Source organism: Pararge aegeria, chromosome 10 (genome assembly GCF_905163445.1).
Source record: "Pararge aegeria chromosome 10, ilParAegt1.1, whole genome shotgun sequence".
NCBI lineage: Eukaryota > Metazoa > Arthropoda > Insecta > Lepidoptera > Nymphalidae > Pararge > Pararge aegeria.
In genome coordinates, this window is record NC_053189.1 from 4,886,990 (window position 1) to 4,911,915 (window position 24,926).

The 24,926-nt window shown below is 35.1% G+C and overlaps 1 protein-coding gene and 1 long non-coding RNA gene across 2 annotated transcripts in view; both read right to left on the minus strand.

Annotated features, from left to right (window-relative positions):
- The window catches only part of LOC120626787 (C3 and PZP-like alpha-2-macroglobulin domain-containing protein 8), a 315,655-nt gene extending 308,177 nt beyond the window's left edge, over positions 1–7,478 (minus strand). The window contains exon 1 of the mRNA XM_039894529.1: positions 7,289–7,478. The gene's annotated coding sequence lies outside the window, so the exon portion shown is untranslated. The remainder of the gene's footprint in view (positions 1–7,288) is intronic.
- A 14,025-nt stretch (positions 7,479–21,503) lies between these two features.
- On the minus strand, positions 21,504–22,852 carry LOC120627132. Its single transcript, XR_005658891.1, has 2 exons — positions 22,810–22,852; positions 21,504–21,680 (listed from the first exon to the last, which is right to left on the minus strand). It is a non-coding gene; the product is annotated as an uncharacterized LOC120627132 (long non-coding RNA).
- Between the last annotated feature and the right edge of the window lie 2,074 nt (positions 22,853–24,926).

Genomic DNA, 24,926 nt, shown 5'->3' on the forward strand with positions numbered 1-24,926 from the left:
CGATCCGAAGATCGGCCGATTCGATTTAAATTCATAATTTTAGGATTTAAATTATCGTTAATCATTACATTCTATGACTTTAAAGTTCGGAATTATTATTAGTCTATGCAACTTAAAGTACGCCATATTGTAGGTATTCACTAGTTCAGTTTGTAAGTTTAATACCGCTAAGATATTGTCTACATAATAGATTTAACGTTTTGTTTACTAAGTAAAGAAGTACTAAGTATTTTATAATTATATATCTCTTTTCCGCACCGCTTGCTTCGTATTTCTATATAGTTTTACCCCGCTACTTAGTATTAAAAACGGATGAATCGTAGGTAAAGATATCTATTTCAAACGCATCATACCTACCAAACAATGCGCTCGGCCGCAGTCGTTTTTGTCGCTCGCTGCATTCAAGGTCACGCATGACCGCTAACTTGTTAATTGTTATACCTAGTTCTTTGCCCGGTTTAGTTTTTAAAATAGCATTATAACGCTTTTATTTAACCGCTCGCGTCTATAAAGGGGTTGTGTGTTTATTATTATAAGACTGCAACTACTTTATATATTTTACGCATTTCTTGACGCATTTGCAAACACATATACACTTTTTTATTATATTTTTATTTTTATAATTCGGTTTACTCCTTCAGAATGAATAAACCAGAGTCGGTTTCTTCACCAAGTCCATATAGCAAGGAAGAATGTAAGTTACGGTTGTTGGAAGGCAAACGGGACGTTATATTTGCTCGTATGCAAAGAATGTTTGACACCGCTATTCAAGTCGAATCGGACAGCAGTAAGCTGCCTTCTTTATTGTCTCAGGCTTCAAACATAGACACTTTACGCAAAGAGTTTGAGTTAAATTTAGATTTATTCAATGAGGCGCAGTTAATGTTGAATCCAAAGGCTATGATTAATTACCAATCGTGGACTTCATTTGAAGAAATGTTTTGCTATGTCAAACAAATAATGGAGCGTCACTCTAATGTTAATAATACGAGTTCAGAGAATGACAGCGCACGTCCTATCTCTAGTTTTCCTAAATTAAAATCCCATCTTCCGCCTATAGACTTAATGGAGTTTGACGGTCAGTTAACTAAATTTCCTTTGTTCTACCAGCAGTTTAAAAACATGATACATGATAATCCTAACTTAACCAATAATGAAAAGGTATTTTATTTAGTTGGTAGGTTAAAAGGGAAAGCCGCATCTGTATGTGCAGGATTGCCAGCCACCGCAGAAAATTATCCTATTATTTGGGAGGCGTTAATACAAAAATACGACGATCCGCGTTCGTTAGCCTGCGCTTATTTAAACCAATTATTGCAATTTAAACCGCTTGCTAGTACTAATGCTAATTCATTAGATAGCTTTATAAATACATTTAATTCTTCAGTAGAAGCTCTCAAACAATTAAAAATCGATCTTACTGATTTTATATTCTTTCACTTAGCCACGCTTAAATTAGATGCTGATACAGTTAAAATGTTTGAGATAATAAATCGCAAAAAACAAATTCCTACCTATAGGAGTCTTATAGAATTTGTGAAGGAACAGAATAAAGTAATGTCGCGCTCTCTTAATAAAGGATTAGAATTACCTCAAAATAGATATAAGGGGAATTCGATTCCGAAGCCTTCTACCAAAAGTTTTGTAAGTACAGAAACTGTAAATACTTTAAATAGTGCAGCTTGCAGTTTGTGTAAAATTGGTCAACACATACATCTTTATTCTTGCCCTGCATTTATGAAGTTGTCTCCGCATGAGCGGCATTTACATGTAAAAAATAATAACTTTTGTAACCGATGTTTATCGACTCATCATAAAACTTTAAACTGCTCTTCTCAGCGAAACTGTAAAAGGTGCTCATCGGCATCACATCATACTGAATTGCATTTTGAACGCAACAATTACAACGCTAAAGATTTATTACCTAAAACGTCCAAATCTAACATAGGTAAACCGCCCTCATCTCCTAACGCAATTAATTCGCCTCGCGTGTCATCAGTTATTACTGAGGCACCTTCGACAAGCTCCTCTAGTGAAAATACACTAAATAAAAATAATTTTATATCTCAGACCACAAATACCACTTTGGTATGTAACGTATCATATGATTGTTTAGAACGCGTCACAACAACCACTTTGTTAGGTACTGCGAAAATAAGAGTGTATGACAAAAATAATTGTGCACATCTTATAAGATGCCTAGTGGATCCCGCATCGCAAAGAGATTACGTTTCAATTAGTTGCTGTGAAAAATATTCGCTACCTATTAGCTTTCAGAGTCGTTTTTCTGAAGTTCAAGGCATCGGCGGAGTATCGCAAAAAATAATTGGTGTTTCAGAATTTACGTTTAAATCTCGTTTTAATGACGCGAATGAATACTCAATACGCCCTCTTGTAGTTGAGCGAATCACTTCTCAACTGCCTGACTCTCATGTAGACATCACAGCCATTGATGGTCTTATTAAAAATTTACCTCTGGCTGATGATGATTTCGCAGAACCTGGTCCAATTGATATATTACTAGGGGTAAATGTGTATCGCAAAATAGCAATGGCTGATAAAATAAATGGTTATGAAAATATGCCTTCCGCATTTGAAACCTCTTTGGGTTATATAATTATGGGCGATGCACCTATTTTATCTAAACCTAATAATTCCCGCGCTTTGTGTTTTTTCACGAGTGAACCTTTAGATAAAATGTTAGAGAGATTTTGGACAATAGAAGAGCCTCCTTCCCGCAAATTCTTAAGTCCTGATGAACAAAGGTGTGAGGACATATATACGGCTTCCACTGTACGCCAACAGGACGGAGCATATTCGGTAGATCTTCCCTTTAAAGAAGATCCTAATTTATTAGGTGATTCGTATTTTACCGCAAAGAAGCGTTTTCTCAATCTGGAAAAACGATTCATTAGAGATCCCGAACTTCATATTAGATATAATGAAGTTATTAAGGATTACCTTGATAAGGGTATCCTCAAACGCTTACCACCTGATGAACCTGCTTCACCAGGTTATATCTTAGCGCATCATCCAGTGATACGCGAAGACAAGAGTACCAAGGTACGAATCGTACTAGATGGTTCTTGTCCCACTGATTATTCTCTTCTTAAAATAGAAGAACCCTCCGCAAATAGGAAATTATCTTTAAATGATATTTTGTATACTGGTTGCAATTTGCAAGCAGACATATTTAACATTCTTTTGAATGTCCGCATTTTCCGCATCGCATTTTTTGCTGACGTCCGACAAATGTATTTGTCTATATATGTCAATTCTCCGCACCGCAAATATCAACGCATTATTTATCGATCTTCACCAAAGGACCCACTTGAAATGTATGAATTTACTCGAGTGACCTTTGGTCTCCGCTCATCGCCCTTTTTGGCATTACGCACACTGCGCCAGCTGGCTAGTGACGAGCGCCAGCAATGGCCTCTCGCTGCATCAGTGGTTGAGAGAGACGTCTACATGGACGACCTAGCTTCTTCCGCCTCATCTCTAGATGAAGCGGTAAAGATAGCTCAAGAGTTGATACAACTGTTTAAGGCTGGTGGATTTGACTTAGTGAAATGGACCAGCAATTCGACTGAATTGCTCGGACACATTCCTTCATTTCACCGCCAATCTGAGTCGATCTCTCTTGACACTGATGACTCTTTTAAGATTCTTGGTCTTCATTGGCTTCCCGCATCTGATGAATTTATTTTTAGAGTTTCGCAACCGCAAGGTGATTGTACCAAAAGAGCTATACTTTCAGCTACCGCGCGTCTTTATGACGTTCTAGGTCTTGTTGGTCCAGTCATTTTATTCGCTAAATTACTCATAAAGGAGTTATGGCTTCTAAAAATAGGATGGGACGAGTGTCCCCCTCAACACATATGTGAAAGATGGCAAAATTATATAATTGAACTGCCTATTATTCAGAATCTTAAGTATCCTCGTCATGTTGGAATAGAAGACACTTCTGAAATTTATCTTCTCGCATTCTCTGACGCTAGTGAGCAAGCATTTGGCTCTGTTTTATACTTATACGTTAAAAACAGAAATCAAAGGCCTATAATTACACTTATTTGCTCTAAATCCCGCGTAGCACCGGTAAAACCAACGGTCACGCTAGCTAGGTTAGAGTTAAATGGAATAGTATTGCTTGCTCGACTTGTAAATTCAGTATATAATATATTGTCAACCCGCATCAAAATAAAGGAAGTACTCGCGTTTTCTGATTCAGAAGTCGCCCTTTGTTGGGCACTCTCTTCGCCACACAGGTTTAATACATATGTGGCTAACCGCATCTCTCAAATTCATACGCTATTGACATCAATTAAGGTGAACTTTTATCACATACCTGGTGTTCAAAACCCCGCGGACTGTGTGTCTCGTGGCCTTATGCCCACACAGTTTTCAAAACACGACCTTTGGTTTAAGGGTCCCCCATGGTTGTCTTTATCTTCAGAAGAGTGGCCCATAATAAAGTTTTCCTCTCATCAGGTTTCTTCATTACCTGAGGAGAAAACTACAACGCACTTAATAATATCGCACGATGAATATACAATTATAAAGCTTGGATCTAAATGTTCTTCTTGGACTAAATTTCTTCACGCCACGATTTATGTACTCAGATTCATGAAAAAACTTCCGCGCAGAGATATTATTACAGCTGAAGATATCAATGCAGCTGAATTACTGATAATTCGCACAATACAACGCTCAGTCTTTCAGACTGATATTGACAACATTAAAAATAATAAACCATGTTCGTCAAAATTACGAAAATTATTTCCTTTTGTTTCTGAGGACATTCTTCGGGTGGGTGGACGTCTTGCTTACTCGTCGTTAGATTACTCGCATAAACACCCAATTTTATTACCCAAGAAGGGACACATAATAGATCTGTTAATTGATCACTATCATCGTAATCATTCACACGCTGGCCCTCAATTGCTTCTGTCTATATTGAGACAAAAATATTGGATATTATCCGCTCGTTGTGTGGTACGTCAACGCATACATAAGTGCAATGCATGTTTTAGGCATAATCCTAAGCCTACATTTCCACTTATGTCTGACCTTCCTAAGTGTAGGATAGAGAAAAGTAAGGCATTCCTACACACAGGTGTAGATTACGCTGGACCTCTCTATATCACATTGACTAGGAAACGCGGCATACGTAGTCAGAAGGCATATATATGCCTATTTGTTTGTTTGGTTACAAAGGCGGTTCATATAGAGCTAGCCTCTGATCTGAGTTCCTCCGCCTTCTTAAATTGTTTTAAAAGATTCCAGGCCAGGAGAGGAAATTGCGAAGTCCTGTACTCAGACCAAGGGACCAATTTCGTTTCATCCAAGGCTTATTTGAATGAGTTACATACCTTTTTAAAGTCAGAAGATTATTATAAGAACTTTAGTTCCGAATTAGCTAAATATCGTATAGATTGGAAACTTAATGCACCAACTGCAAGCCATTTTGGAGGAGTCTGGGAGAGTAATATTAAAAGTGTTAAAACTCTACTTTTTCGCGTAATCGGCAAACAAATTCTGACATACGAGGAAATGCTTACTGTACTTAATGAAATTGAGGCTGTACTTAACAGTCGACCTCTGTATGTTTTAAGTTCAGATCCCTCTGAACCCTCCGCGCTAACGCCTTCGCATTTTCTTTCAACCGTACCTTTGGAATTCATTCCAGCTCCAGACGTAACTGGAGAACGCGCTGGTCTTTTGTCTAGATTTTCTTTATTGGATTCTCTGGTTCAGTCATTCTGGAAGAGATTCAGAACGGAGTATCTGCACAATTTGCAAGTGCGTCAAAAGTGGAACACTCCCACGAATCCGCTTACAATAGGGACTGTTGTGATAGTTATTGTACAAAACGCGCCGCCCTTACAGTGGCCACTTGGGGTCATTACTAAGATGCTACCTGGCAAAGATGGAGTTGTCCGCGTAGTTCAAATAAAAACTAAGAACGGGACTTATATCCGGCCTATCGTTAAGTTATGTCCGCTGCCAACTCAATAATTTTTATCACTAGTTCTCATTTAATCTTATTATGTTTTAGTTAATTTATTTTATTTTTCTTTATGCATTACTCTTGTATAGTATACTTACAATATTAGGTCGTATTATAAGTTGCAATTATGTTTATATCCGTTTTATGAAGGGTTCCTTCATGTCCGGGGGGATGCTTGATAAATCCTCATTAATCTGTGGTCGAAGTAATAGATAATGGCTACACTATGGATTTCCATCCTCCATTTTTTATATTTCCGCATCCTTATCTGCCCGCATCACGCCGCCAATTAGTTGCACACCTATATCCGCGGCAAACGCACGTCAATCTTCCGCTCAATAAAACCACATGGTCGGCCGGCCAAAGAACCTTATACTGGACGATTAATAGTATTTAAACCTACATCAGTGCTTTAGTGTTTAGTGATAACCTGTGAAACCTTGTGAAGTGACGAGAAATCAAGAGAACTGCATTACGACGAACTGTAAGTCCACGTGCAAATACTTTTCTGTCCAACCCTAGTTATCCCTTGTTCTATATCCTTTAAAGCCATAGTTTAAACATTAAAAAGGGGAAAAGAATCCAGCAAAACCTAAAATATACAGTCCACTAAATTTACAAAGAAAATAAATACCATTTTATGGTGATGATTCCCCGAAAGTAAAAATGGCGTCACCAAATGCAGTCGATGAATTGTAATCTGAAACGCTTAACTCCGTTTACTAATAAAATAAACATTAAAAAAAAATCTCGAAATCTTATTTTTGCAAGTGAAACCGCTTGACCGTGAATTTTAATTAAATAACATTTCCAGTCAATCTTCTTTCAAATGAAAGAATTGTATAAAGTCGGGTTTTTTTATAATAATTGACTGTATATATAATTGAGTTGTTGTTGTTTTAAGTTTATACATGATTCCGTATATCAATGAACCTATAATTATTTCTTACGATGAAATGGTTTCGATTTTGACCCAATTATTAAAAATTTGACTCTTACGAAACATAAAAAAATATCATAATATCGCGTAGAAAATATCGTTGACTATTAGTGAGTAAAATTACGAATGAAATCCTGAAAGCTAGAAATCACGTGATAATTTAACTTATTTATTGTATTATATTTATTATGTAACTATTATTTATCTAAAAAAAACGAAATTAAAAAAAAAAAGATTTCTTATAAATTTCTTCAAATATATATTAGACCCTCTTGAAGGGCTTCTCCTCTTCCATTAATCGATCTCTTATACGAAAACAAATATTTGATATCACTCACCTTAATACTCGTATGTCACCACGAGCTAAAGTCCACACTCACTAAAAAAACAAGCACTATTTAACTACAGTTTTATCATAATTGCCATAATTTTTATTTATAATATGCTTAGCTCGCGATTGCTAATTCGTATCAGGCGGGGCTAAATGTCAAGGTCTTCAGATGAGCTACGGCGTAGACGTCCGCTCTGTAGCCGGTCTACCGTACGACAGCCTCACGTTGCTACGAGCTACGCGGGGATCCGAGGCCAATCGAAGCGATGCTGTGCCGCAAGGAGTATGCTTCACTTCGGTAAATTGAATGCGTATGTTGCGTAACGATTCTGGTCCTTTCTATGTAATAATGATAGATATTCCGGAATATAGGAGTTTTATTATCGGCCTCAATTTATTGAATGTGTATTAAAACGAATTTGTTACTATATTATGAAATTATTAGAAAATGATATATTTAATTCATGTAAGAAAAAAAGTTAATTTGTAAAATAAAGTATGTTAGTATGAATTTTAGGAATTTGGAGAGGAAACCAAACCCAACTTATAATAGCTTGACACCTGTGCACGTGCTTAGCAATAATGTTACTTATTTTTTTTATTTTGTTATTTAATTTATCTTTTTATATTTTAATAACTGGGCTTATACCTTTCAATAAAGATTATTATTAATATTATTATTATTAGCTCTAATACTTAAATGTAAAAATTGATTTTACAAACACTTACATTAATTTTAAAAGATCTTTAACTACATACGAAAATTATTTCAAAATATAACATATATGGTTTGGTATGTTTTATGGTTTCATAAAAAAAAGGAATATAAGAGCATACTTCAGTTCGGTGGCCTTTAAAATCATAGGAAGGAGATAACAGTCCAAGTTGGGCAATGCTGCTCCTGCGATAGAGCGAGACGGAAGATGCCTAACTTTACTTTGCGGGAAAGAGGTGGGTACGTTCAGGAGACAAACTTTTCTAGAAATAATTTGAATATGATATGTATTTATATTTTAATTGATTTAACCGTTTTTTGTTTCCATTTTCAATAAGTTGGACGACGTTTTTTCATGCTCTGCCACATGAATTTAAAAAGTCTTAAGCCGCTGAAGAGGAGCGTAAAGAGGAACAGCTCATGTCGGGTTCACGCATGGTACCTACTGGGTTTTTAACCAACTCATAAAAAAGGAAGAGTTTCTCAATTCGACTGTATATTCACTTGACGCGAGTCACGCTACTATTTTATTGGTAATGACATGGGAATTAAGTAATTTCGCATAATTTTGCTTTGGTTTTGCGCAAGTTTATACTCCAAGGATAAATAGTAGGTATATTAAGTCTGTCTCCAGAAATTCCTAAATAATCGCTGCCGGGGATCAAATCCAGGGCCTCCCCTTTATGACCAAAGAGTTATGTGGTCGCATGAGATGGTAAACCTATTAAATAGTAATAATTTGTACGGGAGCTATGGTGATACGCTCGACCGTAACAATAGGAAGATCTTCCTCCGAGCGGGTGATCGTGTTCGGGGACCGAGGTCCGAAAATTCATTTTTGGAAGTTGTATATATAGGCATTCTTAGTGAACACTTCGCTAGCGCGATGTAGGATTTTAGTAGCGCCATCTAGTTATGTAATGTGTTGACCGCCACAAATTAAATAGTAATATATTTTAGGTAACAGAATATATAAGATAAACAACAAAAAATCACGGCAAATTTATACTTATACACCATTTTGATGACTGTTGATATCCAACTACTGCCGAATAAAGAAAGAAACTAATATAAAACGAAGAAAAACTGTAGTACGAGTTATAAATACTTAAGGGTAGGCTTTTTATAACTCTTACAATCCTTAAGTTTTGTATAACTCGTACTTTTACTACTTACTATCAGTAATTTCCGTCTTTATGCAATAGGTAGTACAATATACATATAATAGTAATAGTCAGTGGCGTGCATAGAGGGTATGCAGATGATACAAAATGAAGAAAATCTCCAGTATGAGTTATACAAAAGTTAAGAACAGGCTTTGTAAGAGTTATAAAAAGCCTACCCTTAAGTATTTATAACTCGTTCTAGGGATTTTCTTCGTTTTATATCATCTGTATACCAAGTGCATACCCTCTATGCACGCGACTGCTTACTACTATTATATGTATATTGTCATAGTACCTATTGCATAAAGACGGTAAAAGTGCTTATAAATTATACGCACTTTTGAACCGCCAAGTTAGTGGATATGTATTGATTCGACCACCGGTTCGAAAAGCAGATTATACCGAGAAAAGACGGCAAAAAACTCAGCAGATTGTTTTTTTCAACATCACTTTACAATCTTTGAAATATTGGATAGAAACAGGCGTTACTTTGCAGCATTCCATGTGTTTGTCCACAACAATTACTAATTGTCAAGTCACGTCTCGTAAGGATGCTCCGGTTTCAGAGCGAAACGTGCGTAGAGGGTACATTGCCGAAGATCTGTTTGGTGTGGAGTATAAGGATTGAAGAAATTATAAATTCCACAGATACATGTAAACCGTATTTTGAGAAACTGAAAATACTAACCTGTCTTTCTTTGTATATTTATAAAGTTCTGGTATTTATCAAAAAGAACAATCACTTGTTTACATATAGTGATAGCGAACACAGGAAAAATAAATTATTGTATAAGCCACATTCCACAGCGTTACTTGAGAATAGTATTTTCATGGCGCCTAAAATAAACAACAATTTGCCAGCTTCACTAGCCAACAGAAACATAAATCTTGTAGAATTTAAAGATAAGAAAAAAAAATACTTATTGGGAAATGTTATTATACCATTCAAGAATATTTTACCGACACAATATTATAGGTTTGACATTTACAGTGATTATAATTTAACATGAATAATAATTGATTAGATATTTGTAATTTTGATATCAGTCTTAAATTTTATTCTTATTTTAATAATGTCGATTGACTTAGGATAGTATTATTATAGTAAGTAGGAATTAGTGTACAAACATATATATTTTTTGCATGCCATCTAAGGCGGATTGTTTGTCCCTATATGGAGAATCTCTACGGTGTAATTTGAATTTGAGATTACACCATAGTCTCCTGCTTTCCGCGGAGTAAGGCAAACTAAGCTTAATTTTCCTAATAAATCTTTGAAAACTAAGAAATTTGGTGTTTTTTGTTTTTATAAACGTGCACACATATATACAACCTCATTATCGGTAAACCTTTCACATTTACACCTTTGTGACTTGTGAGTGTACCCTACGCAAAACTGAAAGGACATCCCCTGTGTTTAAACAATCATAGCAATGAGAGATTCATTAAAGCATCCCTGTTTGTTTAGAGGGAACATATTTGCTTTTCATCATATCTCTGTGCTAAATAGGGTTAAGTGGGATTTCAAAAGATTCATTTATTATTAATTTATTTATTTTACATCTTGGATAGAAGCAGGCGTCACTTTGCGGAAATCAATAATATATTATTACAATGAATTATTGTTAAAGTCAACATCTCCTGAGGATGCTCCGGTTTCGGAGCGAAACTTGCGTAGAAGGTACATTGGCTGCTCCGTGTAGTGTATACTGATTGAAGATATTATAAATTACACCATAAAGATTTTCCTGCTGTTCGCAGAGAATAGCAAATTAAGCTTAATTTTCATAATATATTTTACATCTTGTTAGTACGGCAGGGCCACATACACTAACTAGATAAAGCTACCTAATTTTTGGATAACTACAAGACAAGGAAGCGGTGATAGCCCAGTGGGGAGAACTTAGACTTCACTTTCGGAGGGGCGAGTTCGAATCATGAAGAAGAAGGAAGTGAAGGAAAACATCGTGAGGAAACCTGCATACCTGAGAGTTCTCCATAATGTTCTCAAAGGTGTGTGAAGTCCGCAAATCCGCACTGGGCCAGCGTGGTGGACTACGGCCTGAACCCCTTATCATTGTGAGAGGAAACCCGTGCCCTGTAGTGGGCCGGTAATGGGTTGATATGATGATGATGACGATAAGACAAATGAATGAAAGATGACATTAAACATTATAAAAGACATGATATTAATATAGTGTACTATAGATATACACTCAACAATTATAGATAAATCTTGGTGCGTGGTTTAGGATCGCCAAGAAGTCATAAAGTAAATATATAGATCGTTTGTGAAAATTAAACATATGTACATACGTAGTAATAGAGTAGAAAATAAATGCAGCACTAATCAATGCATTAAATAACTAATAATGAACATAGAGTGTTACGAATTTAATCAGAATTCCAATACACTCACTAACCCATTGAGGGTCACGAATCTAATCTTGACAGAGTTTGGATATTACCCGCTAGCCCATAGTGGGACACAAATCTAATTATGTCAGAGTGTTTTTTTTTTTTAATTTATTGTTCAAAATAAATTGTAACAAATATTTTCCAACATAATTATCCATCCCCTTAGAAACTATGCGTTTATGGTGAGAATGGCGGGTTCGCAAGTATATATATCCTTATGAACTTGATCTAAATGTAAATGTAACTTAATCTTAATATAAATCATTTAGACAATATTAATCGAACAGTGGCACTTTTTTTGCTCTGTTAGCTAAAAAATCCCATCACACACCGCTAACCCTACTTCTGACCCTACCTTATCAGACACTAATTATCTCATTTTAAAGAGTCACCAGTTAGCAAAAACCCCCATATAACTAAAAAGTAGAGTCGATACACTCACACTTTTAAGTAGTGGTAGAGTTTTTTGTGACAGAGCTTGTCCGGGGAAGTACTACCACCATACATTTCTACCGCTAAGCAGCATCGTTGCAATGCAATTCGGTCTGAAGGGTAACGTTGCCTGTGAAAGTACGGGCACAAGAGGTTGTCAGACACAGGAAAGCATGTTGCAGGACGTTTCCTTTCATGCTTTGCAAAGTGTTGCTCTGTTTTTAAGCAAAGGTTTTTTACTTACCATCAATCAGGTGGGTCTGGGTGGTCCGTCAAATATTAGTATAAAAAATAAAAAAATTGAATTCATATAAAATTATAAAATAAATATTAAAATTTCAGATTTGAACCTGCGACGGCAATCACGGCCTGAGTGCTTTACTACTAAGCTACTGAAGGCCGAAATTAACATATACCTTTATTATCAGTCTTATACCAACTTTAGCGCCATCTAGTAGGAAATAAAAAAATATCAATACAAAGGTCCATATTACAATGCACTTTTTAAAACACCTTTTTGTATTTTTTAGGTATACCTACACTTGGAGGATTTTTATTTAAATGTATTTTTTGAAGATAATTGATGACAAACGGCACGCTACGTTATCAAATGCAACGTATTTACTAACATTATATAAATATAATTTTCCCCGGCATGCAAATCCTGTAAGATTGAGTACATGATAAAGAATTGATCCGAAGGCAGTTTTAGCTTTGCCATTGTATAAGTCAAACAATGTGTCGCAAAACTTTTGTTAAGTCGAGGCTCTACTATAAAATTGATGAATTTCTTCAAAAAAAATACCTGTCTTTCTGATTTCTTTTTTTTTTTGATGGACGGAATTTTTTCTGTTTTCAAAGTTGGATATAAAAATCAGAAATAGTGCCGTCCATACCGGTCTTTCTGAATTTTAATTATTGCATTTAATTTTTATTTTTTTTGTAATGTTCCCCTAATTTTCCCCATGTAAAAATTTATGTTGATCTTTCGCTATGTAAAAAAATCAAGAAATCAGCTTCATTATAATCTCATTACAAGTCCACTGCAGGGCGCAGGTCTCCTTAAACGCGAGAAGGGTTTAGGCCGTATAGTCCACCACGCTGCCCAAGTGCGAATTATTAGACTTCACATACCTAACTGTGAGAACGTAATCAAAAAACTCTCAGGCACAGTGATTTCCTCACGACGTTTTCCTTCACCGTTATAGCAAGTAATATTTTAAGTCGTTTAAACTAACAAAAAAGCAATTTTTCAAAAATCATTTATTTAATTTATTATGACAAGACCAATGTTTAATATTTGACAAAGCTTTATCCTAAAACAATATTGTAATGAACACAACATTAACATCAAAGCCAACACTAGACGACGACGTTATGTAGGGTAGATTACGTCCCCAACGCAGGGGTCAAAGTCAGGCGCTCCATTATCTATAATATAACAGCTATAGTATAAGTAATAGCTTTTCAATTATAGCTATTACCTATACTATAGCTATCAGTAAGTCTGTTTTTATGTCGTGGATAACAAGTTCATCAAAATAAAATTGCATCAGCTTAGCTTAGATTGACGGGCTTAGAAACGCAACTCATAATATACCATTCAAAATTAGTAACTTATTAAATCAATGTAATATAAGTGAAGCGGTGATAGCTCAGTGGATGGGAGCTCAACTTCACTTTTGGCGGGCCGAGTTCGAATCCCACCTATAACTTAGTAAGTTATGTGCGTTTTAAGTAATTAAAATCCCAAACGAGCTCTATCATAAAAGCTCTGTAACTATTTAAATGTAATCAAACGATGTGCGCATAACTATGTCACGCTACGCCTATAGACTCTTGTTTCAAAATTCTGTATTATTGAACGACGTGCATATTGTTAATCTAATTTCTCATCACAATCCCGTGCTAACTAGCGAGTAGCGACCCTTCGCTTCACATGCACGAGTCGCCTCTCCCTGAACAGTGGATTTTGAAAAATAAGATTAAAAAAATCTAAAAGCTCTTTATTGCAAAAGAACTGTAACTTTCCCAAAAAAGCATCAAAGAACTCGAGGTTTATTACATTATGGGTGACTGATAGCACTCTTATTCATTGTGACTATCATAGGGGTTTTGTCATTGGGATTTTACGGACAGTTTTTTGCATTAGTTCCAATGCATTGGCCATGCATTTGGTGTTTTTTTTTTCAATCTTGTTTCTTCTTCCTCATCATGATTTCAACTCATTATCGGCCCACTACAGTGCCCGGATCTCCTCCTAGAGTGAGAAAGGCCTAGGCCTTAGTCTATCACGCTGGTCAAGTGCGGATTGGTGGGCTTGACTCTCTACTTTCACTTTGAGAACGTTATGAAAACTCTCAGGCATTCAAGGTTTTCCTTCACCGTTAAAGCAAGTGATAATTAATTGCTTGAAACGCACATTACTTAGAAAAGTGCGTGTCGGGGTCCGAAGTCATAGCTGTATACCATAGGTCCATACTGGCATTAAGACGTGTTTGTAATTGAAGAGCCCCCAAATTGAAACCAATGTCCTAATCACAAGACTTAATCCGCGTTTTCTTGTTTTTCCAAAAATTCCGCGGGAATCGATACTCTTCGCAATATAAGAATTATTTATTGCCAGACTATAGAATGCAGATCTTTATGTCAAATTTTGTCAATATCGGTTAAAGAGTGAAGCCGTGCAACAACAGACTATTATTGTATTTGACAATAAGTTTATTTTGTACATCAAAAAGATTTTTGAATAAAAAAAAAATTTGACTTTGACTTTAAACTGAAGCCGTTAGTAACAAAGCTCTTCTTTATAGAAAAACATAGGGAGTAACACAAGCGTTCTTAAAAAAAAAACTTAGCAGACCGGCACGTAGTGCTGTTTTATTATATTAATGACGCACGGACGGCCCCCAATTCACTCCAACCTAACATAAGGGGTCGTCGTGTTAGTCTTTTGCTATAGCATAATTTTGATTGGGGACTTTAGGCTCTATAACAGACATATCCGGCACGGATCAAAATAAAGTATTTAGTATTAGACTTTGGATTATTTTCCTGTGAAATAACCACTTACGTCGAAGCCCGTCAGTTTGCATTGATGACGCGTAGTCGGTCAGTACTTTAATTCTCTATCATCAATTAACGCTTGTTGCCCAGCAGTCGAAAATTAAAAGGTTCAGACTGATATGATGAATCTTCGAAAAAAATATAATTTAATCGCTTAGTGATTTTCCAATCACTAAGCGACTAAATTATATTTTTCAGTATCAGATCTCTAGACCAAGTAGTACCAAATTCTCAAGAACACCACGTTTTCGTAAAGATGCCGCTTAAAACGATCTAACTTTCCAAGCTTAAGTAGATTCTCGCGTGCCACTGAATTACGAAAGGTGATTTATGTTCAATCGCCGACGATGTGACCTCTCACACCATTTTCAAAAGCAACTTAACTGTAACATGAAATCTCACCATTTTTATTAACAGGTATTATGCCAATATAATATCGAATGAAGCATGCTAGGAGTAAAAAGAGAGGATTAAATAAAACTACAATATATCAAAGGAAAAACAAATATAACTGACGGGTTGCTCATTTAATGATAACAAAAAAAAAACGGGCAAAAGATATAACAGAGTGGTATCCTAGAGACGGTAAGAGAAGAAGGAGAAGAACATTCCAAATGCGATTTAAGAGCTACAGCAAGATAAGATATTACGACTCTTTGGATAAGGTAAACCCATGATCGCAAAGCATACAAGAACCGGGAGGCCTATGCTAAAGCAAGACAACCAAGCAAAACCGGTGTCTAGATAAGTAAATACTCAGTAAAATAAGATTGTTGAAAAGGCTTTAAATAAATAAATGTGTTCTTATATCTGATAAATCCACCTCACAAACCGAAAACAAAAGCGTTTTGGCAAAAAAGCACGTAAGGGGTAGTAATCAGACACACACGTATTCCTGTTCTATTATATCAATAGTGCACTAACAGAACCCCTAATTCACCCCAACCCTATATGAAGGGCTGACGACGTGTTAGTATTACGGGGGCCCGATTGATGTTTCAATTTGCAAGATTTATGTATTTCTAAATTGTTTTCTTAGAAGGAAAAACACACGTTTGCAATCATCGAAATGTTCAGAGGCGTTCTCAAAATTTATTTCTAGCTCACATATTGCAGGTGGCATCTAAAGAGAGCGCTGATGGTCTTGTTACTAGTATAGAACATAACTAAGATTTTTTAGAACAATTATTCGTTGGTTGGTTTATAATTTACACTCTTACATACATGGCGCCCCGGCTTCATAAGGGTGCAATATGTGTAAGTATGTAGGCAATTTAGCGGGAGTTCGAATATATTACCCGCCAGCCGCTCTTCCCCTGTTTTTTAAATATCTGATTTCCTCTAATAAAAACATTTTAATGATATTAAACTGATAAAAATGGTTACACTAGATCATAGAGATAAACATATACGATCGCGGACTTTTTTACTGTCTTTGTTAAGATATAATACTGTAGTACCTACCAACATTAATTTGATCATCAAATATTTGTTTGTTTGCATTGTAAATAGACAAAAATAAGTTTTAATTACATATAGTATCATAGTAAAATGCATCATAGTACAATGCATATAACACTCTACGTGTTATATGCATTGTACATGCACGACTATATATTTTAAAGATCTAAGCGTACAAACGGCGGGAATAACTTTTTTTTACTATGTATGAAGCGGTGATGGCCCAGGATTTCGACTTCACTTTTAAGGCGAAGGGGCGAGTTCGAATCGCCTCTAACTTTTAAGTTACATGCGTTTTCTGGTTTAAGATATTTATTGTTCCATAAAGGAATTTCCACTTAAATGGAACTTACGTGCAAATTTACAAAAAGAGGGTAATTATATAAAATTGCATCTTCAAGCGCACAATAAATAAATTGTAAGTGGGTAGTTTTGAAGCACCATCGCGTATCACCACCATCAAAATCATATCGACGGTATCATAGTTGCATGCTAGGCAAACTTAACACTTAGTTATAGTTTGCTGCGTTTTTGGTGGGTTCTATCAGTTACCCTTGTTTATATAAGACTTATCTGTGGAAACCTGTTATTAGTTTTAAGTGAATTTGTTAACCATTTAGTATCTACAATTGTTGGTTTTCCAATTGAAGAAAAATAAAATCCTCGCAGTTGTAGAGGCTTTCAGTACAGCATTAGACTTATAGAATGTTGATTATGATGAAAGATAAAGAAGTCTTGCCTACTATTAAGTTGTTTTTCACTTACCACATTAATTTTAAATTTATACAACCTACATACATTACAACAGTTGGGATTTATTACAATAAATAGAATAAGTAACTCTATTAATTTATTACAAAGGATTCTCGAGCAATAAACAGATAGCACGAAATTACTCATCAGGTTACAGTAAATTAAATTCGCGCCCGCATCATTTCTCACACGCACATCTGCGACTGGAAAATTGGATAAATCTGAGAAAATGTAACATACTCGTACCACTCGATGTAGCTAAGTAAAAGGTTGTTGGATACGATTCATAGTGTTAGCAAACACATTTACATAGTCTTAGCTTGTTTATCACATTCAGTTATGCCTGTAAACAAAGGTTTGAGTTACATAAACGAATAACGAAAATTAAAATTAAATAAAACGTGTAAAAACCATTTTTTTAATACAATTACACCATTAATGTTTAAACTATACTTGTTCTCAGTCCATTTTTTTTTACTTTTACATTTCAATATTACTTTACTTTAGTTATTATATTAAACATGAACATTATTTCTTATTATTCTGTTATTATGAAATTGTTATTTGAGTTATCTTTATATATTTGCGGAAAATGCATGTTGTGTTTACTTTTATAGGTATGATTTTAAATATACTGTGCATGCTCGATTTTTTTTTGTATATTACAATGCTTGTGTAAAAATCGCTAGTTAACCTTAATAAATAAATAAATTTATTAAATATAACTTTTACCCTTGAGCTTATAAGATTATACACCCCATAACACGCTGGCTAATCGGGAATGGAGAACTCTCAGGAACATCACGATGTTTCCCTTCAACATTAAAGCGGGTGATTTTTAATTGCATAAATTAAAAATGCACATAACTGTGCAAAGTAAAAATGCGTACCGGGGATCGAACTGGATCCCGCCGAAAAGAAGGCGGAAGTCTAATCAACGGGACTATCACCTTCAGTAATATAAATAGCTTTACAAGCGAAGCGGTGATAGCTCGACGTCACTTTCGGGTGGACCGAGTTTGAATCCCAACCTATAACTTTTCTAAGTTATGCTCGTTTTAAGCAATTAAAATATCACTTGCTTCAACAGTAAAGTAAAATGTAAGGAAGCCTGCATTCCTGAGAGTTCTACATAATGTTCTCAAAGGTGTGTGGAGTCCACCAATTCGCACTAAGCCAGCGTGGTGGACCCGTGCCCTGTAATGGGTTGATGTAATCATGACGAGTATTTAAATTTATCTCTTAAAACTACTTACATTGTAACAATCACAAATATTACTAATTATTAAAAAAAATAACAATTAGTGATTTCCCCACTAGGATTCCCTGTGACGTGAAAATAACTTCTTTACAATTATGAACCAGAGCTGCCTGCCAGAGCTTTCAGTAGTAATGTTTTATTTCTTTTATAAATAGATTCGATATTGGAAAGATAATAAGAAGCTTCCATTATTTATACACGAGGATTGGCGAGTAACGTATTATGTCCCAAAGTATGGACCCTTTATAACGTTTCACGAAAATAAAACTGAACCAATATCTTTATTAACTGTTTATGAATAGACCAAAATGCTACACTTCCACACTTATTTTAGCGTAATTAGGGCAGAAATACTTCTTGTACAGATCCTTGAACTCAGCGTACATTTCTTTGGCATTAACGCCCTCATCTTTCCCCGTATGCGTGTATTTATGGCCGCAGTAACACACATGGTCTTTGCCGCAGAATGCGGGCTTGCCTTCCGCCATACATTTCCTTATACACGCTCTGGCGACGTCAGCGTTGGGGCAGAAATGCGCGATATGGTGACGTAAAGTAGGTCTCATTGCGTTGATGGACACTGTTCCAACGTGTTGTGTCCCTGAAATTATGTTTGAATAAGTTATAAAAATGCCGCTAAGCGATTTAGTGTTCCGGTGCGATATCGCGTAGAAACCAATTAGGGGTATGACAACCATAATCCCTAAACCGCTACCATCTAAGGCTGCATTATCACTTACCACCAGGTGTGACTGCAGTCAAGGACTGACTTGTAGTGGTATAAAAATAAAGTAGATCTGTATTATGTTGGCTCAATCGGAGGACTTGAATACAAACATTTTACTAGGTGGTTTTTTTTTCAAATATTTGCCAAAATCCTCAAAACGTTTGCAAGATGATAAATCAATCAGATACATGAAAGTACTTGAAATGAAAATATTTACACGTTAATCAATTAAAAGCATGTTAAATATCCCAAATTATAATGTTAATTATTTTTGCATCATTCACATCTAGCGAGTCCAAGGCCGCGGGTTCGATTCCCACTACAGGAAAATGTTTGTGTGATGAACATTAACATGTATCAGTGTCTGTGTGTCTGTCTGCATTATTACACATTAAAAGTATTTATGTATATTGTTATTAAAAGTATTCAGCAGTCATCTTAGTAGCTATAACACAAGCTACCCTTTACTTTGGGACTAGATGGCGATGTGTGTATTATCGTAGTATATTTATTTATTTATTTTATTTGTTCATTCAAGGTGTACCTTTTGGTTTAAAATCTTCAAAATCTACAAATTCCAAGATTCCATTTTCACGTTTCACGTTGTTTTTACGCGCTGGTACTCACTCATTTTTATTGTATGAAAATTAATTTAATTTTTAAAGTATGTACTTATATTATTACTTTTGTATTATATGTGTTCCATAGGAGCCAGTCGTGGTTATTTATTTCATTTGCAAATGTCTAATCGTGTGGTAAATGCAGAATAGAATACAGATGTCGCCACCCTGCCTCTTGACCTGGGGTTGTCGGGCTAAGGCAATATAACGAAGAACAGGCAGAAGCGTTCTCTGTGCTACTACTACTACAATCTACTATGATCATCAACCCGTCCGCCCAGCGAGGTAATTATTGGAAAACCGTCCCGTTGGGAGAGCCTTAAGATTATGACGTGTACCAAGTCGATCGAGCGTTTGCGTCCGTGGTATGTGTTTAATATAACTGCCATACCCGTAACAGGTTATCCTGCTACCATCTAAAACTGGATAATCAAGGGTTACCATCAAGGGTTAACGTATAGTGGTAAAAAAACTATTTGAGTAAACATTCTATAGTTATATATTAATTATCAGTATCTATATATTATATTGTAAGTTTATTCTATGTTTATATATAGGTATATATGCAAATATATATGTTTATTTGCAAGCACCGCATACCTCTCTTCTTGAGCTGTTTAACGCCTTTGGTTGTCTGGAAGAGATCGCTATGTAGCGATAAGGCCGCCAAATTAAATGATTTATAATTTTTATATACTAAATAAATAATGTATATACTACGACAACGCAAACATCGCCATCTAGCCCCAAAGTAAGCGTAGCTTGTGTTATAGGTACTGAGATGACTGGTGAATATTATCATGAATAATATACATAAATACTTATAATATACATATAAACACCCAGACACTGAAAAACATTTATGCTCATCACACAAACATTTTCCAGTTGTGGGAATCGAAACCACGGCCTTGGACTCAGAAAGCAGGGTCGCTGCAAACTGCGCCAATAGGCCGTCATGGCCAAATTGTATACTTTTTGTTAAATTTTTATTTATAATTTTTCTTAATGTTTATGTGGTGTACAATAAAAGTATATTCATTCATTCGTTTATTTGGATGATTACAACGAGACCTACTATCATTCAAAAGTTTACTCTACTGTCTCTCCGTCGATCTCTCAGTGGTATGTTTTTCATGAACTAAAGATAGATAGATAAAAGATAGATAGTTGAAATGTTCACAGTTCTTTGTTTTAGTGCCACATCTTTTAGTCAGTTACCGTAAAAAAAATTTTTTAAAGCAGTTTATTGTACACTAGCGGATAGACTTCGTCTGCTTAGTTTATGTTTCTCTATTTTCCTTAGAATGGCTTTCATGTTAAAGGTTATATTCTATAGATTGTTTAAAGATATGTTTAAGAGAATATAAATCTACCAACATTATGTTTAGGCAGAAGAATGCCTGGCCGGAGAAGAATATCATGGCTCAAAAATCTAAGACAATGGTCTGGAAAGAGCACTAAATCATTATTTAGAGCAGCGGTGTTCAAAGTAGATATAGCTATATTTAAAAGTAGATATATGATTGCCAACTTTCGTAAATAAAAACCGGTTCGTGCGAGCCTTAACCGGTTTTTTTAATATGAAAAACTATGTACTTACCAGATTCTTTTTGGTTTGCAGGAGCTATAGTTATGCAGTAACAATCATTTTGAATACACAGTGCCGGCTTCATGTTACATTTGATTTGACAGTAATACTGACTTAGGTGACTGTTGCAGGTAAGAGATGTCGAAGATCGCAAAACGGGGCTGGAGTAATAGTCCATATCGATATCACCTGTAAACATGCAATACAATATTCGAATTAAACTTTTTAAGTTATAATTCATTTGGCGAGTTAGGGACAAATAATAAGAGTAAATTTTTACGATGAGCGCGCACACCGTCACAAAAAACCGACACCCTGAAGTTAGCTATAAGTTTGACAGTGTACACTTTGAATTGTCTGCGGGCTTATTCCGGTGATATAATTGATTCAATTGTACAAAAATCTCAAATGTTAATGTTGAGTGAAATATATGTGAAATAAACGTTATTTAACTAGATAGTGTGTTATAATAAACGTTCAATGTATGAAATATCTTTTATTATTGTTAGTTTAGTTTTTTCTACAAACGTAGAATAAGGCGAAAGGTAAAAATTTTATTTTGTTACGCCAAAGTATAATTCTAACGCGTGTACATAAGTACACACACGTTTTTTTTATCAATAAATCAATCAATCATTTTTATTTCGCTTGAATAATATGGTAAATGCAACATGTTTACATACGAGTATGTGTTAATTAATTTTTACCAGTGTCACATATCCTGCCAAAACTGGGTGAAATTAAATATTGGATATATTATATTGAGGGTACATTGCCGAAGATCTGTTTGGTGTGGAGTATAATGATTGAAGAAATTATAAATTACACCATACAGCAAATTGAGCGCGGATTATAGCAAATTGAGCTTAATTTTCATAATATGGGGTGAATTTTTTTTTTCTAGGGATCTTTCCAATCTATGAAAGTAAAATATATTTCTGAATACCTATTTATAGTGTACTAACTGTGGCCCGCGACTTCACCCACGTTTTTACGTTTTTTTAACCGTGCAGAACAAATTATTTTCCCGGGCCAAGGGGAAATTTTAAGTAACCTCATAAAATTAGGACGAGGTTGATTAAGCTGTTACGCCGTCTATAGGTAACAAAGATTTTTAACAGGCTATCTCTGTGCCAATCATCGAGATTGGAGCAGCGGTCGAGCCGACCATAGTTCACAGACAAAACGGACATACTTTCGCTTTTTAATAATGTATATTCTTGTAAACATAATTTTTTCAAATATTTATTAGGTATAGACTGTGATTATATAAAATAAGAAGTGTGTATATAGGGATCCAAAATAAGGAATAACTTACCTTTACAAATTGCAGAAAATAGAATAAAGATCAGAAAACACGTGCTTAGAGCCATTTCTAATGGTTTCGCATGCTTAAATGAAGTCCAAATTCTTAATCCGTATAATGAAAAATTAATCAATTTTACAGTTAAGATTAACTGTAGAAACCTATGTGAAGTTAATTAAATAGTGTTTAATTAACCACCTGACTTTTTTTGTTGAAATTAATGAGTGAAGATTTATTATTTCGGTTTGAGCAGGACACTGTAAATAACCTAGGTATACTTAGGTGTTATTATTATTATACCTAGAATAGAATAGAATAGAATAGATAAACCTGGGGATGCCGATAAAGATTTGCCGCGTGAATATAAATATATAATTATGGATTTCCATTACCAGCTCTATTATCAACCGATTGACGTCCACTGCTGGACATTGGTATTTTGTAAGGAGTTAACAGTTCGATTCCTATTGATATCGATAGGACTTCGAATTTGCTTTCGGGGGCCGAGTTCGAAACCTAGCACGCACCCCAAAAGTTTCTAAGTTGTGTTGCTTTTTAAATTAAAAATATCACTTGCTTTGTCGGTGAAGGAAATTATCGTTAGGAAACCTGCAGAGTTCTCCATAATTCTTGGTCTCCAGAGGCGTGTGGAGTCAACCAATCCGCACTGGGCCAGCTTGGTTGACTACGGCCTAAGCCATTCTCATTCAGACCGATTAACCACTTTATTGCAACACAACACAATAGGAAAAACACAAGGAAAACGGTAATAGTACTTAGTGCTAGGGTGCAGAGGCGGCCTTATCACTAAAAGTGATCTTTTAAAGGCAACCTATATATATACGAGTATATTCTCAGGTTATTCTATTATAAACTTACATAATACTCAATTACATAGATAGGTATATTTACTTCCTAAGCCTTATAGTCTAAGATCTGGTATAAATAATTTATACCCTCATCTGTTACTTATAAGTGTTAAGAAATAAATAGATAAAGAAGAATGATACATTATAAACCTAATAGATAGTTTTAATAAGGCAACCACCAATATATGATCAAATAGCTGATTAGAGTATATCGATAACATTTAGGTATTCACCTGCTTATAACAGATAATTCCACTGTTGGGGAGTTGGAAACAGGGCAAACTTTACTTTTTAAATTCCGCAGGGTATGTTCTCTCAACTGGTGTACGATTTTTTTTAAATAACTAATGAGGGAAGATTTCTTAAATTTAACCAAAAAAATATTATTTAATACTACCAATACGTGATTTGACTAGGCAACCTATTCGTGATATGTCAATTCGGTTATTATCTATCAATTGTTTCCTATCACTTATAAATAACAGATGATGGTATACATTTCTTATACCGGATCTCGCAATATAGTACAAGACTTGCTCACTCGCACATGAATAAAATGGGTCTTATTAGCGTTGCTGAGCTTTTGACGTAACGTTTTTAAAATTAAATATAGAAGTATAGGATTTACGAAATCAAAACGAGTGACATTAAGTCCATTTTACTTTGACCGTATAGAATTTGACATGCGAAAAGGACTCCTCGATTGCGAGCGAGAAAATCTTATACTAAGACCACTGTTTCGGTTAATGTCTAATTTTTAGTACAAGATTAGTACATTTTAACACATTTTGAATATTGCCTGAAGAATATTTTAGACGTAAACGTGGACTCCTGACGTAAAATGATTAAAAAGTCAGTGTAAAATCGATTATTACTGGAACCTTAAATCGCTTGATAGTAGCCGTAGCTTCTTTTAAACACCGTTTTCAGAAAGATTGCCAAAATTATAGTCATAGTACCAGTGGCGTTCCTAGGGTTTTGAATTTGAGCAAGCCCAGTTACCTAAAGGACAAATTTAAGTCGTCATGATCTGTCATGAAGTCACCATTCTTGTTGTGCTAAATGACAAAGCATATCAACAAATCTTTGAAAAACACTACGGTTAGGGTCAGCACGCGAATTATGATAAAGAAGTTTGTATGCAATGTTTGCCAAAATTAAAAAGTAATCATAGTAATCCCAAGTGTTTCTTTGAGTTCTGCTCTCTTTAATTCTTGTGATGCCTGGTAATTTATGTCGTAACTAGCCGCGTTCCAACCA